Below are 16,654 nucleotides of genomic sequence, written 5' to 3' on the forward strand. Positions count from 1 at the left end.
CTGAAGTTCTCTATCTTTGTTGGGTATTTTTGTGGTTTAGGTATCAGAGTAATTGTGGCTTCATGGAATGAGTTGGGTAGAGTACCTTCTGTTTCTATTTTGTGGAATAGTTTGTGAAGAACTGGAATTAGGTCTTCTTTGAAGGTCTGATAGAACTCTGCACTAAACCCATCTGGTCCTGGGCTTTTTTTGGTTGGGAGACTATTAATGACTGCTTCTAATTCTTTAGGGGATATAGGACTGTTTAGATCATTAACCTGATCTTGATTTAGCTTTGGTACCTGGTATCTGTCTAGAAACTTGTCCATTTCATCCAGGTTTTCCAGTTTTGTTGAGTATAGCCTTTTGTAGAAGGATCTGATGGTGTTTTGGATTTCTTCAGGATCTGTTGTTATGTTTCCCTTTTCATTTCTGATTTTGTTAATTAGGATGCTTTCCCTGTGCCCTTTAGTGAGTCTGGCTAAGTGTTTATCTATCTTGTTGATTTTCTCAAAGAACCAGCTCCTTGATTGGTTGATTCTTTGAATAGTTCTTCTTGTTTTCACTTGGTTGATTTCACACCTGAGTTTGATTATTTCCTGCCTTCTACTCCTCTTGGGTGAATTTGCTTCCTTTTCTTCTAGAGTTTTAGGTGTGTTGTCAAGCTGCTAATGTGTGCTCTCTCTAGTTTCTTTTTGGAGGCGCTCAAAGCTATGAGTTTTCCTCTTATAAATGCTTTCATTGTGCCCCATAAGTTTGTGTATATTGTGGCTTCATTTTCATTAAACTCCAAAAAGTCCTTAATTTCTTTCTTTATTCCTTCCTTGACCAAGGTATCATTGAGAAGAGTGTTGTTCAGTTTTCACGTGAATGTTGGCTTTCTATTATTTTGTTGTTGAAGATCAGCTTTAGTCCATGGTGATCTGATAGGATGCATGGGACAATTTCAATATTTTTGTATATGTTGAGGCTTGTATTGTGACCAATTATGTGGTCAATTTTTGAGAAGGTACCATGAGGTGCTGAGAAGTAGGTATATCCTATTGTTTTAGGATAAAATGTTCTGTAGATATCTGTGAAGTCCATTTGTTTCATCACTTCTGTTAGTTTCACTGTGTCCCTGTTTAGTTTCTGTTTCCAAGATCTGTCCTTTGGTGAAATTGGTGTGTTGAAGTCTCCCACTATTATTGTGTGAGGTGCAATGTGTGCTTTGAGCTTTACTAAAGTTTCTTTAATGAATGTATCTGCCCTTGTATTTGGAGCATAGATATTCAGAATTGAGAGTTCCTCTTGTAGGATTTTACCTTTGATGAGTATGAAGTGCCCCTCCTTGTCTTTTTTGATTATTTTCGGTTGGAAGTCGATTTTGTTAGATATTAGAATGGCTACTCTAGCTTGTTTCTTCATACCATTTGCTTGGAAAATTGTTTTCCAGCTTTTCACTCTGAGGTAGTGTCTGTCTTTTTCTCTGAGATGAGTTTCCTGTAAGCAGCAAAATGTTGGGTCTTGTTTGTGTAGCCAGTTTGTTAGTCTATGTCTTTTTATTGGGGAGTTGAGTCCATTGATATTAAGAGATATTAAGGAAAAGTAATTGTTGCTTCATCTTATTTTTGTTGTTAAAGCTGGCATTCTGTTCTTGTGGCTGTCTTCTTTTAGGTTTGTTGAGGGATTACCTTCTTGCTTTTTCTATGGCGTGGTTCCCGTCCTTGTATTGGTTTTTTTCTGTTATTATCCTTTGAAGGGCTGGATTCGTGGTAAGATAATGTGTGAATTTGGTTTTGTCGTGGAATACTTTGGTTTCTCCATCTATGGTAATGGAGAGTTTTGCTGTTTATAGTAGCCTGGGCTGGAATTTGTTTTCTCTTAGTGTATGTATAACATCTGTCAAGGCTCTTCTGGCTTTCATACTCTCTGGTGAAAAATCTGGTGTAATTCTGATAGGCCTGCCTTTATATGTTACTTGACCTTTTTCCCTTACTGCTTTTAGTATTCTATCTTTATTTAGTGCATTTGTTGTTCTGATTATTATGTGTCGGGAGGAATTTCTTTTCTGGTCCAGTTTTTGGAGTTCTGTAGGCTTCTTGTATGTTCATGGGCATCTCTTTCTTTAGATTTGGGAAGTTTTCTTCAATAATTTTGTTGAAGATATTTGCTGGTCATTTGAGTTGAAAATCTTCATTCTCATTCACTCCTTTTATCCTTAGGTTTGGTCTTCTCATTGTGTCCTGGATTTCCTGGATGTTTTGAATTAGGATCTTTTTGGATTTTGTATTTTCTTTGATTGTTGTGCCGATGTTCTCTATGGAATCTTCTGCACCTGAGATTCTCTCTTCCATCTCTTGTATTCTGTTGCTGATGCTGGCATCTATGGTTCCAGATTTCTTTCCTAGGGTTTCTATCTCCAGCATTGCTTCCTGGGCCAGGCGGACACCTGTCCTCTGGCCACGAAGGTGGCCAGATGTATGGAGCCTGAAAACAGAGCTGCCTCAGAAGCTCTGTGGCTCTCGCCTGTCCCAGAAGCTGTTAGCTTCTGTAGTCCACACTCTTGCCTGTGCAGACAACTTTCTGCGGAGTCTCAGAACCAAGATCTCTTTCTACCTTCCTTGTGTATTGACTTTTTTCCTTTTACTCTGTTTGTTTGTTTTTTTTAGTTCAAGGTAGCAATGAATCAATCCTCTTTTATCTCCTATAGTTTTGATTTGTTCTTTCTTAAATGGTTTGTGTAACTTTCTAATAGCATCGTTGGTATAGTTTTAGGAATTTTTAAACCTTTAATTAAGTTTCTGTAATAGTTATGTAATATTCAAGACTCTAATTTCATATTGGATAAAAATACTTATATTTTCTGCAGACCTAGTCTTTTTCACTCAAGTGCTCGAGCTGATGTCCCCCCTTGGCTGGTGTCCCCACTTGTATATCATTTTCTCCTTCCTTCCTGATGTTTGTAGGCTCTGTGGTAGTACCTTATATTTACTTCCTAATATTGACATTTTGAGTTTTACATTTGTCCACCTAGATACCTTTACCAATTTTATTTATTTTCCCCAAGGATCCATTGATTATTTTATTGATATCCTCACATTTTGTTTTAAATTTTGATCTCTCTTGTTTGTTATTTCTCTGTTGTCTTACTTTATATTTATTTCACATTTTACTCCCTGAGTTGTTCAAGTAGGCATTTAAGATGATTAACTTGAGACTGTCCTTCTTTGTTAACATGTGTTTTTAATGCTATACATTTCTTTACAGCATTGGTTTATCCATGTGCTACAAATTCTGATATATTCTGTCTTCATCTTATTTAGTTACTTTTAATTTCTCTTGAAAGTTCCTGTTTGGAACATGGGTATTAGTGGAGTATTGTTACAATTCCAAGTGCTGGACAGTTTTTAATTATCTTCTCGCTCTCAATTTCCAGTTTGATTCCATTTTGTCAAGGGCACATATTATTTATGATTGTAATTCTTTTAGTTTTTGTCATGGTTTAAATGGGAAATGGGCCCCAAAGGCTCATGTGTTGAATACTTGGTCCTTAGAGGCTGATATTACTTTTGGAAGATTCTCAAAGCTTAAGGAGGCAAGGCCTCAAAGAGAGAGAGTTATTGGTGGTGTGCCTTTAAAGTCGGACCTTGTTCCTGTCCCTTCTTTGCTCTGTCTGTCATGAAGTAAACACAGTCCCCCAGCATATGCTCTTGCTGTCTTGACATTCTGCATCACCATGGGGTCAGTGTCAACACAGCCAAACAGCCAATGGCAGGAGGCTGAAATCAGAAGCCATGATCCAAAATAGGCCTTTCCTTAAGCTTTAGTTCAGGTAGTTTGGTCAAGGCTGAATGTTAGTCTATGCTTCATGAGACTGGAAGAGCATGCATGTCCTAATGATATTGGGTGGAATGTTACACAAATGCTGATTTAGTTCCTTTGGTTAATGATAATTCTTCTATTCCCTTGCTACTTTTTTTTTTAAACCCAGTCTTTATATGAATTGTTATGAGAAGGATATTTAAGCTGTAAAGTGTAATTGTGGGTCAGCTTATTTCTGCTTTTTTTCTTCTAGAAGCTTTTGTTTCACATGTTCTAAACCTTTGTAGTCAGGTCACAGATCTATAGGGCTGGCCTCTCATTTACTAGTGTCTCTCCCTGTCTCTGATACTTTCCTTACTTGGAATTCTAGTTGGATGCTAATATCCACCCCTTCTGTCATTCAATTAAAGTTGCTGTAATATATTTTCCTCATTCTTTTACATTCTACTTACCTGTGTAGTTATATTTGAGATTTTTATAAATAGAGCATGTTTGGAAAGTAATTTAGTACTTGTTGCCAACTTCTGCCTTCTATTTATATGTTTAAATCTTTGCATTATTGTAATTATTTTATGTTAACTCTTCTTTGTATAATTTAATTTTTTTCTAACTCTTACTGTATTTTTAGGTCTCTGTTTTACTTTTCTACTTTGTAAATTAATCAAACATTTTTCAGAATTTTATTTAAGATTTATCTACAGTGTTCCTTTGTGACACTGGCTCCAAGGATACTTGCATGCACACACATTTTCATGCATGTCCACATGTGTTTAGAGAGGTGCATGTGCATATGTACTTGTGTATGTATGGAGGCCAGAAGTTTACATTGAATGCCTTTTTCAGGTATTTCACCATTTTATTACTTTGAGATAGGGTCTCAAATTGTACCTGGAGCTCACTGGCTAGGCTAAACCAGCTGGCAAGCTAGCCACAGATATCCTCCGTCTCCTTTACCCCAGACATGAGATTATAGGTGCACACTGCATTACCTGGCTTTTACGTGGGTATTACGGATGCAAACATAGGTCTTCATGCTTCCACAGTAATCACCTGTCAACTGAGGCATTCCCTAGATTCTTTCTGGTCTTATTGCATTCGTGCAGGGACAGTCATTGCCCTTAGTGGGAAGAATAAAGAAAGATAAGTATATTCTATAGAGATTCTCTATATATTATTCCGTTTTTTTTCCAACTAGTTAGCCAGGCTTCCAAAGGAAAACAATGTAAAGGACTTACAAACTAATGACAGGAAATCCAGGGCCTAATCTATCAGTTCAGCAGCATTTCAGATGGCTTCCTGGAATCATCACCCTAACCACAGAAGCAAACCATTCCCATTTGTGGTGTCTAGTAGATGTCATTTTCCTCGAAAATGAAACATTACAACCTGGAGGAAGGCTGTGCAAGACACAGAGCATGAATAAAATAAGGTTCAGGTCATCAATCACTTACAAGTTTCAGGAAGTTCCTGAAACTTTGTGAGATTCATCAGGTTCCCTTTCCTAAGGTTATACACTCAGGTAAAGACAGCTGGAAGAAGAGACTCTCTCACAACATGAGCTCTCTTCAAGCCAAGAAGCTCTAAAGATGCATCTGAGATGGGCTTCATGGCAATGCATCTGCTTTTGAGTAAGGTGCTATAAGTAATCCTTAATCTGTAATCTTATAATAACCTCAATAAAATAATTTGTTTATCAAGTTGGACTTTGATATAATTCTTATATTATTTCTCTGAGTGTGTAGCTACTTCATGTCTTCTCCAGAAAAGACAAACAGCAGTGCCTCTTTTCTTATGACCTGTAAGGGTCATGGATTGACTAGAAGCCTGTAATTATAAAAGTATAGGAATATTTCTTTTAATTTATTTTATTTTAAACTAGGGGAGAGGTGGTGCAAAGGACAGACTTAGAGGCATCCTAAGGGTATCATTAACCTCTTTTCTTACTTTTTCCAGCTTTAGAGTCTCTTACTGGTCTGAAACTTGCCAAATAGACTAGGCTGGCTAGCCAGCAAGCCCTAATGATTTGCCTGTCTCCATTTCTCTGGCAGTTGGATTATAAGTACATGCCACCACACCCAGATAAACTTGTATAAAGAAAAACAAAACAACAATAACAAAATAAAATTAAGCAAAAGCAAACCAAACCATGCTTTAAGGTAGAAAATTCAAGTCTATATGCTTTCAAAGACAAACTCACTACCATCTGAGCCATCTCTAGAGTCCTTAGTGTGCCTATAGAAGTGACACTTTTCAGTCGATTCTTACAGGGCTCCTACCCACTAAATTAAAGAGTCTACTCTGTGAACCCTAAATGTTACCCTTTTTTTAGAACATCCCTGAAAACCACTTCTTTCCAGACCACTTTGCCTTTTCTATATATAGTGTGCTTTGGCACTGAGCCAGTGAGAGGCTTAGATTAATAGTCCCACAAATGTCACCGTAGGGATATTGCCAAGAATGCTTCCTTTACAACACCCTGTCTTCTTCTAGAAGACCCATGGGAGGAATTCCTGTCGGCTTCATCATCAGGAAAAGCTGAGCTCTGCTTTTCCTCTTAAAACCAGCATTCTTTGAAAATTGATTTCTCCTATTACATACACATTGTTTTCTGTAACCATGTGTTTTACCACATTCTTGTTTGGGCTATTGTAATGCTGAGGGTCACATTTTCAAACTGTTGATTGCAACAGTACAGATCTTATGGTCTGTATGTGATAGTCTCTAAGTTTATTTTGGCCTAATTATTGTTCCCTCATTTTCTTCTCAGAGATTATTGAACATAACAATCCCACCTCACTATTTATTTCACTCTTTGATGTTGTGGGCACTTTAGAAGCAGCTTCAGGCACAGCAAGAGTCAAAGAGAGAAAAAAGATAGATTTATCTCTTTCATAGTGCTGGGTCTAATTTACCTAGATGCCACAGTGTCAGCACAGTGGCTTTTCTGCCCAAGGCCGCCTCATCATGTCCCAGGTTCCATTTTACTGCTGTGTCTATATGTGAAGGAAGAATACATATTTCTAGGATCCATGAAGTTCACAAGTGGGGTGGGGCTGGTTTGTATAGAGGTGACACTTTTCAGTTGATTCTTACAAGGCTCCTACCCTATATAGAAAAGAAACACATGGTGTATCATGGGATACACTCCCTATCAATTCCAATCATTGCAACCTTCTTGCTGGTCTTCTCCATGATTAAAAACAGAGGCCCTTCTTTGGAAGTAGCTGCTAAATATCTAAATGGAAGAGAGAAATTAGGTACTTCTTGTATCACCTAGATTTTATTTAACCAAGAACTTCCTCAAAGGACTATTTTTTATGACTCTTTCTGGGTTTGTTTCTCCATCCACTTATAGATATTGCATAGTGGAGAAACTGTGGGAACAGACAGTCTCATGCAGCCTCCTGAGGATTCCAAGTGGTGCTGGCTTCTGGGATCCCCTGGTACCTTAAAATCCACAAAAATCATAACAATATATATACTATGTGTGTCCATGTCTTTGTGTGTTATACACATATGCTGTGCATGCATGTGGAAGCTAGACCAGGATGTGGGTGTCATCGCATGTTGCTCATGCCTTCTTACCTTGAGTTGAGAATTCTTACAGAACCTACACGCTTGCTGTTTATCTGCCGTTAGTCTGACTCTCAGAGAACTGAAATTTTCATTCAGTTTCTGCCCCCCAGTGCTATGTTGACAGGCAAGTTCGATCACACCTGGCTTTTCACATGGGTGCTGGTGATTTGAACTCAAGTCCTCATGCTTCCACAACAAGTGCACTTTAACACTGAACCATCTCTCTAGTCTCATATTTGCTCTTTCTGCTATCTAGTCTCAGTGTGTCTCTCTATAGAATGGATACTATAAAGCCTCTACTTCCTCACACAATGAGTGATCTATTACCTCAGTTATAATCCTTACCTAAAAGTCTTACCTATAAACTTTACTAGTATCTTTGGATGATGACTGAATTATGTAATGTAATAAAACTTCTACGATTGGGGAAATTTCTACCTTTTCCCCTCTCTTTCATTTTTATTTTGCAGATGACTAATCTAATAGCTCTTGGACTACGGTACTCTTAATAACCATCATAGGATCTGATAAAATGCAGATGCTTATCCCTTACCCCATTAAAAACAGGTTCCTTTGGTGATGGGAATGCAGGTGGCCCAGCTTCTAAGCCTTTCTACCAAAGAGTTCAAGCCACCAGCAACACCAGGGAGTTCATGTGAGCTTAATTATGTCACACAGTAACACTATGTCAGGCTCAGTATTATTGTTAGTTCTCTCTTCAATGATAACATTCTGTTGCCTAGAACTCAAGGGCATTTTCATTGAAAGCCAGGGGATTCTTCTCATCTGAACAGCCTCCATAATCACGCTGAACTCACATTTGAAAACTCCATTGTAGAAAACTCAATAGAAAGCAATGCAGTGAAATGTGCTTCTCTATGGCAAGGAAACCGATAACCTGTTATTGTGCACATTATCTGACAATGAGGAGGAAAGAGACAGCCCAGTACTGTGCATACTGCCCAATCCTGGGGGAAGAGACACCATAGGATTGTGTTCCTCATAATAATGGGAAGCAAATCGCCTACTATGCTCACTGTACAACATTGGGGAACAAACAGGCAGCTTATCAGCATGCTCACCTCTCAAGGATAGTGAGAGACTTAAGAGTCAGATACTGTTCTCCATGTACTACAACTAGGAGGAATCATGTTTCTCTGGTAGTTTGTCAGGGATGCCATAAGCCACAGATTGAGTGGATGTTAAAGCACCAAAATTGCAGCTGGGGAGATGGCTAAGAAGTTCAGGATGCTCTTACAGAGGACCTGAATTAGTTCCCAGCACACATAACATGCAGTTTATAACCACTTATGAGTCCAGTTCTAGGGGAACCGATATCTTTTTTGACATATGGCAACTGCATCCTCATGCACACACCTCCACACAGGCATACAGGGACAGATATAATTGAAGGTAAACATTAGTAGATCTGGGCAAGGCAGTGGGGGGCTTCCCTTTCATCCCCAGACTGGGAAGAGAGCTCAAAATGGGTACATTTTTAGTCATAAGAAATTAGATCTCCCATATATGAATTGTAAGGGAGAGAATTTATTGTGCAATTCAGACTGAGACAATATTATTAGAAACTCACTATAAAAGTGGATATAATTTATACATTCCTTAGCATTAGATCTACCTACAAACATTAGAAAACAGAAAACTAAAGCCAATAGCTACTTTTAAAGATACTTTTATTAAGTGCATGTGTGTGTGTGTGTGTGTGTGTGTGTGTGTGTGTGTGTATCTGTAGTAGCTAGAAGGCAGTATTGAATGCCCTAGAGCTGGAGTAAGTAAAGGTAGTGAGCTGCCTGTCGTGGGCTCTAAGATCCAAGCTCAGGTCCCCTGAAAGAATGGCAAATACTTTTAACTGCTGAATGATCTCCCTCGTCCCCCCAGACTATTATCTTATAATGCAGGTAATCTAATGAAAGGTTAGGGCTGAGACAACCCTAGAACACTAGTAGAAGCATTGCCACACAGCTGTGTTCCTTCAGCCATTCTGCCCCACCATCTATTCCACGTGGCTTTCTTTGAAAGTCAATCATGTCTACTACAACCCTAGAAATCTCATATCCATTTTTGCCATGGAGAGGAAATAATCATGAAGTCCAGGGAAATGTGTCCACCGAGTAATCTATTGAATAAATACAGGTGCACACAAACACTTATATGTATACATATAGTCAGCCCTTTGTTATAAATGGGTTGTATGCCAGGGATTATGGACAATGAGGACTGCATATATTAATGTGCCTATTTTACGTCATTATTCCTTAAGCAATATAGTATTATAATCATTTGCACAGCATTTGTCTTGGGTTGTTTCCTATAAGTCATCTATAAGTATATAAGATCTAGAGAATATAGGGGGATGTATATAAGCTATATGTGACTACTATGGCATTTGATATTAAAATATTGATATTTTGGTTCCTGTGAAGGATTCTGGAGCCAAATATCTTCATAAGATGAATAATAGATTCATATAATGGACAACTGTGTAAGCACATGTCAGAAGTTTTTCTTCCTATTTTATTGTCTATAACTAGTTCCTCTGCCTGTGTTCATAGCAGCCTTATTTATAATAGCCAGGAGCTGGAAAGAACCCAGGTGTCCTTCAACAGAGGAATGGATACAGAAAATGTGGTACATTTACACAATAGAGTACTACTCAGCTATTAAAAACAGTGAATTCATGAAATTCTTACCAAATGGATGGAATTAGAAAATGTCGTCCTGAATGAGGTAACCCAATCACAGAAGAACACACATGGTATATACTCACTGATAAGTAGATATTAATCCAAAGTTTGGAATACCCAAGATACATTTCATAGACCACATGAAGCTCAAGAAGAAGGAAGATCGAAGTGTGGATGCTTCAGTCCTTCTTAGAAAGGGGAACAAAATACTCAAGGGAGGAAATACAGAGAAAAAGTATGGAGCAGAGACTGAAGGAAAGGTCATCCAGATACTGCTCCACCTGAGGATCCATCCCATATACAGACACCAAACTCAGACATTATTACAGTTGCCAAGAAGTGCTTGGTGACAGGAGCTTGATATATCTGTCTCCAGAGAAGCTAGTGCCTGATAAATACAGAGGGAAATGTTCACAGCCAAACATTGGAATGAGCACGGGGTCCCAAATGGAAGAGTTAGAGAAAGGACTAAAGGAGATTAAGGGGTTTGCAACCCATAGGAAGAACAGCAATATCAACCAACTAGACCCCCCCCCCCCAGAGCTCCCAGAGACTAAACCACCAACCAGATTACCCATTGAGAGACCTATGGCTCCAGCTGCTATGTAGCAGAGGATAGCCTTGTCAGACATCAATGGGATGAGAGGCCCTTGGTCCTGGGAAGGCTTGATGCACCAGTGTAGGAGAATGCTAGGGCGGGAGGTAGGAGTAGGTGGATGGGTAGGGGAGGGAGGGGGATGGGATAGGGGGGTTGGTGGAACTATTGATTATATCAGGTGTTAAAACATGAAGAAGTAAATGGTAATGAAGAGATTGGAGAGAGAGAGTTGTCTTCTAGACCAGAGATAGAGGTAAGTGATGGGAGCTCTTTGCAAAATACCAAGAGCAAAAAAAGAATGTGGCATTACAAATAGAATATGACATTAGGAGACAGTCACCTCTTCACAGTCTATTCCTGACCAGGATTCACTGGAATCGTGAAGCAGGATTTGCTTTCCTAGGTGAAAGCAATTAGTCATCATCTGATAGGATGGGGCTGCAGATACAAGCACAGTTTATATTCACATAACCTCAGGTTGGATGCTTACTCCCACCACACAGAAGTCATACCCAACACTGCTGAGTATTCTCCGGGTTTGTCTCTGGAATAACTGCTTCTGTCAAGATGGTGCTAGACTGGAGGAGGCAGAGACACCCACTCGCAGCACGGACACTTTCCTACAATGCACCAGGCTGAGACAAGTAAAAAATTATGCCCTGGCAGATTTCTTTCTCAAAATATCCTCAAAATACTCTCTGCCTCATCCAGCGTTCTCTGGAAGGAAATGGGGTGTGCTATGAAGTTTGAGTGGAGAGGTGGAAGAAGATCACAGCACAAAGCTGACTCATCCTAGAAGCTCATTTTCTTTTCTGAGTCAGATTACCTATTCTGCCAGGGCACCTGCTCTCTACCAACCTTGGGCAGTCTATATCCACCACTCAAATGGAACTATAACCTTGTACTTCCAGGTATAAGCACACACCCATCAAAACCATCCACCAATGCCATGCTAAAGGTGAGGTCATGAGGGTCATCACACTGTTCTTGGTGGTTCTAAACTCTCCTAAACAAGAACCTTCTCTGAAGTCTGTTGCTAGGAGGAAAACACTTTTACTCATAAGTGGGCCCCTTGGGTAGTAAAGACTTGATAGCCAACGTTTATGCACGAACACATTTTTATGAGCTCAAAGGGATATCTGGTACTCGAGCAAGCCTTATAGCGAGATCTAAGAAGTCAGAACTCTGGAACCCATCTGTGAAAGCTTCCATGCCAAGGCACATTGGCTTTCTACATTGAGCCTGGTGTTTTCTTCAAACCCCAGGGTACCACCTTTCTCTTAATCACTGGATTTCTGCCACACATCATTTTTTTTCTTGGCATTGTCCAGGAGGAATAAGGATAGAAGGATAAATACTCAGTGAGGTAAGACAAAGAGATTAGATAGATGATGTAAATTCAAGAGTGATTCTGATGTATGTAAGGTTTTGAGTTCAAAGGTTCTGATTAAATCAATCAATGGGTATTACTAAGTTCAAGAGAGTAGAAAAATAAGTCTGTGTTGCCTACATCAATGTTCAATGTCCACACAATGCTTCACTTTGGGAGATAGAAGTGAGTGGGTACTATTTTTTTCACTAGGCACTTTTCCAGGGATGCTATAATTTAACCCAGTTCTGATAAAGTCAGGACCCAGAAAATAAGAACTCAGTCTGTTGAGTCCATTCCTATTTCAGCTGTTGGTTACAAGTCTAAGATTATGGCTCATATTTCACACTGAGAATTTATAAATTTGGGGTTCACAAAACTTGTGATTTATTTTTTAGAATGGCCAAAAGGGCTAAGGCAATTGCATTTATCCATTTGAGGAAATATTACCCTGTGTAGAGATGAGCAGCAGATAATAAAGGCACAAACAGAAGAGACACAACTGTCTACACCCTGAGGTGTTCCACTGTTTAGGAATCACCATGTGTTCTGCTATCTAGAAGTCCTTGGTTCCTGCTATTTGGGGCTCTCGTTAAAGCTTTGTTCTATAAGCATGTGACAAAAAAATACCAACTACTGTGATTAATGCAACTTGCAGCCTGCCTCCCCTGCCTAGAGAGGTTAGGTAGTAAAACTCAAAGTTGTGACCTTCCAATCACATGGTTGATACTGTTGCCAATCAGTTCCCATCCTGTGGATACCAAGGAGCTCACCAAAAGTGCCTTTATTAAAAAAAAGAAAGAAGAAGAAGAAGAAGAAGAAGAAGAAGAAGAAGAAGAAGAAGAAGAAGAAGAAGAAGAAGAAGAAGAGGAGGAGGAGGAGGAGGAGGAGGAGGAGGAGGAGGAGGAGGAGAAGAAGAAGAAGAAGAAGAAGAAGAAGAAGAAGAAGAAGAAGAAGAAGAAGAAGAAGAAGAAGAAGAAGAAGAAGAGAAGAAGAAGAAGAGAAGAAGAAGAAGAAGAAGAAGAAGAAGAAAAGAAGAAGAAGAAGAAGAAGAAGAAGAAGAAGAAGAAGAAGAAGAAGAAGAAGAAGAAGAAGAGGAAGAATTCTATGGTATCTTGAAAATCTGTTAAATACTCTCACTGCTGGGTAAATTTTAAGGGCCGTAGGTGCTCTGTGTCAGGAAGAGGTGACAAAAATCTATCATCTAGACTGAGAAACAAAAATATTTAAAGAGGCCTGATTGCTATTACTTAACAGCCCTAAATGTCTAACACACTGGACAACCTCTCAGTGACAAAGTATCTCCATATCTTTTAAAGGAAATAGAAATACAGACCTTGTTTTATGAAATTTCCAAATATTTAAATTTTGGTGTAAAAATAAAAAAGCTAGAACTACAGAAGGTAATTAGTAGGCTGCAAGTTTCTGACTTCTGATTACTGGTAGAGGTAGTAGTTCTGGCTTTCGGGAACTGGGGAATGGCCAGGAGTGAAGACTGACACTGAGCAATGACTTGCCTTTAAAGTAATAGATTGCATAAAAAATACCTAGATCCTGCAGCATCCATCACTCGATACATTGAAAGGCATAGCTTTCTGTGGGTACCCCTCAAACATCCCACTTCTGTAGGCAATATCGACAGCTGCCTACAGACATCAGCTGCTTGGCATCTGCACGATTTCCCAAGTGTATGGAAGGCTCGGGTGGGAGAAAGTAAAACATTTTGACATCAGGCTGAGCTTCTCAGTTTTCTAATATAGTATGCATGCCATCCCCCCCCTTGGGAATCAATGCTCATGAATTCATTAAGTTCTGGAGACCGTAATATTTGCCAGAATACAAAAAAACAATCGCCTGAACATAAATTGCAACGTAGAAAAACTTTTGTAATTTAATTTTCCAGTGAATATAAAGAGGATATACGTGACTGTAGCTTCAATGCACTAATAATCAGATGCAAATGAGGTAGGAACATATTCATACTCAAGAGGGTGGGAGTAGGCAATTCAATGTCTGGAAAAGAAGAACACGGCTGTCCATTCTGTATCACTGGCAAATGCAATACAGGAAAATGGAACCAAGTGCCTTGGCTATTAATTATTGATTTATTATTGGACTGAGGATTTAATAGCTAGTTAATTTAATAGTAGGAGACTCTGTATGTGTGTGTGTAAGTGTGTGTGTGTGCGTGTGTGTGTGTGTGTGTGTGTGTGTGTGTGTGTGTGTTGAAAAGACAGCCAACCACCTTCCCAGGCAGCTGAGCAATTTAGCCTCAGTGGGCTTAGCTTACTCAGCCTGTATTAACGTGGGTAACTCAGTTGACTCATTTGTATTAAGGAATCATTTGATCCATCAGACAAGTTTTTCTGGGTATTTCAGATGAGTAAATACATGTATTTGTATTTTGGTTCTATGTCGTATAGTCTCTTTCTTCTTTTAGACTACCTTTGGGTTTGTCCCCAAGAGGACACCGCACTAAAGGGTCCTTTGGGAAACAGTGCTAGTCAAGTCTCAGACAACTCCAGAGCCTTTACAAGACACTAAGGGCTTCCCTCCAAGGTTATGTAAAAAGCAACAACTACTAGGGAGAGGAGAACCTCTGATCAGTGGAGTTGCTGGCAAGTTGTTTAGGGAGCCTCATGGGGTATAACTTTCCCAAGTCATTGGCTATGTACTGTTTGTGGTAAGTAAACACTTGTCTACATTTTCCCATGGTACCAGAAAAAGACACACAACTGCACTTTTTGATGCACAAGCAAATCGAGGCAGGGCTGGTGAGGAAGGAGGGAGAGAGAGAGAAGGAGAAAGAGCTCTGAACTCCACAGCTGCTGATTTTAAGCTCACTGACCTGGGCACTATAAGAGAAATCCAGTCTTTACTGGAATATCTGGACTTAAAAAAATTTATTTGATCACTTGCTATCATTAGAAAAATCTAAACTTCCAGCTTTATTGTCAGTAGTTACTCCTGAGACTGATCTTCTCAGCAGGCAGTGAGGGTATGTAGAACCATTTGATTTGTGTGAGGGTGGTCTCCTTCCTACTATGGCATTTGAAGAATATAGTGAATGCTGCAGAATTTTACAGGACATAGGGACTATTGCTATAGAAAAGGTATAGGCTGTTTCTTGCACTTCTAACTGCTTCATCCCTCCACACACTTATTCTAGATGAACCAAGTGCTTTCTGTGCAGAGAAACAGCTCATCTAGGTTAACATAACGTACAAGGACCCTACCCAAAGGATAGACACCTAATAAGCCAATAAGCTGGAGTCTGACCTGGCTTGAGTTATTGCTTCTGCTTTTATTAACTTCTGTGTATCCTTATATAGATTGCTTCTGATCTCTGAAGTCTAAGTTTTTGAGACTTATGGTTGTAGTGAAAATCGAATGAGAAATGTTTGTAAGCTACTTAGTATACGACCAGCTACCTAGTAAGCAATCCATCAACATTGAATGCTGATGCTGGATATATTTTCTTTTTCAGAGGCATCTGTATTTTTGAAGTGGCCTGCATCACAGGTTAGTTAACTGTTTCATGAACTTGTGGATATTGGGCATTATTGATGTTTTGATGTCTTGATGTTTGTAGGACCCATTGGAGCATCTAATTGCTTCTTCCCTGTACCCCAGTCACTTGACCATACAAGAAGTCAAGCCAATTCCAGGGCAATATTTGTCTAGGAAATGGGCCACAATTGGCCACTCTAGTTTATGTTAAGCAATGCAAGAGAGTGTCTATGCACTAACAGAGACCTAGGCTGGGAGGTCCCAGAAAGCATTCAAGGGCTTCATGTCATAGGAGCTTCCTTATCTACCTCCTGGACTTTGCCAGGCATAAGCAGTTCTACTTTTTCAGCTTTGGTTTTTGCCTGACATGTGAAAGATGAGCTATTAACGATACTAAATTAATAACAGTTATAGAGTATATTTGAGAAGATCATAAAAATATCAGTAATGTCATCATGTCAAGCAAAGTTTCTGATGGTTTTTTTTAAATTATGCATGCCTTTTATTTTTTCCCAACATTGATCCAGAGCTTTCAGAGGGACATTAATCTACCTGACCACATCAGAATCCTTAATTATTCACGTCCAGCAATATATCTAATTCTACAGAAATTCCCCATGGACTTGCCATTGTTGAAGCAGAATTTGGCAGCTCAGCTCTGCTCTCTCCGTTGATCCCAGCACAACCCCACAACCCCCTCAAGAGATTCAGTGCAGTTGCCACCACATTGACTCTATTTTGACACGCAGACATCCAGGCTTGTAATTCAGTGAAGGAAGATTCCTCCCAGGGTGACAAGTGAGTAGATTTGTAGGTGATACTTGTTCATAGAGCTGAGAGAGAGAGAGAGAGAGAGAGAGAGAGAGAGAGAGAGAGAGAGACAATGATTATGATGATGATGATGATGATGATGATGATGATGAAAGTGTAGTGAACTTGGGAGTATGAAACTTCATCTTTAGGTAAAGTCCTATCATTGGGTGACCTTGGAGTGAATTTTACCTAAGATTGTGTTTCTAAAGTAGACCTGACAAGTACTTCTATAAGCTGTATGTTCCATATGGCCAATTAAAGCTTCATAGGACCCATGTTAGAATAGCTGAGCTAGGGAAGTAC

General features: G+C 39.3%; 1 long non-coding RNA gene across 1 annotated transcript in view; it reads left to right on the top strand.

Annotated features, from left to right (window-relative positions):
* Gm34819 overlaps positions 1-16,321 on the top strand; it is a 113,292-nt gene extending 96,971 nt beyond the window's left edge. The window contains exons 2-3 of the long non-coding RNA XR_383575.3: positions 15,516-15,550; positions 16,147-16,321. This is a non-coding gene — a long non-coding RNA (predicted gene, 34819). The remainder of the gene's footprint in view (positions 1-15,515; positions 15,551-16,146) is intronic.
* Positions 16,322-16,654: the final 333 nt, after the last annotated feature.

Source organism: Mus musculus, chromosome 14 (assembly GCF_000001635.26).
Source record: "Mus musculus strain C57BL/6J chromosome 14, GRCm38.p6 C57BL/6J".
Classification (NCBI taxonomy): domain Eukaryota; kingdom Metazoa; phylum Chordata; class Mammalia; order Rodentia; family Muridae; genus Mus; species Mus musculus.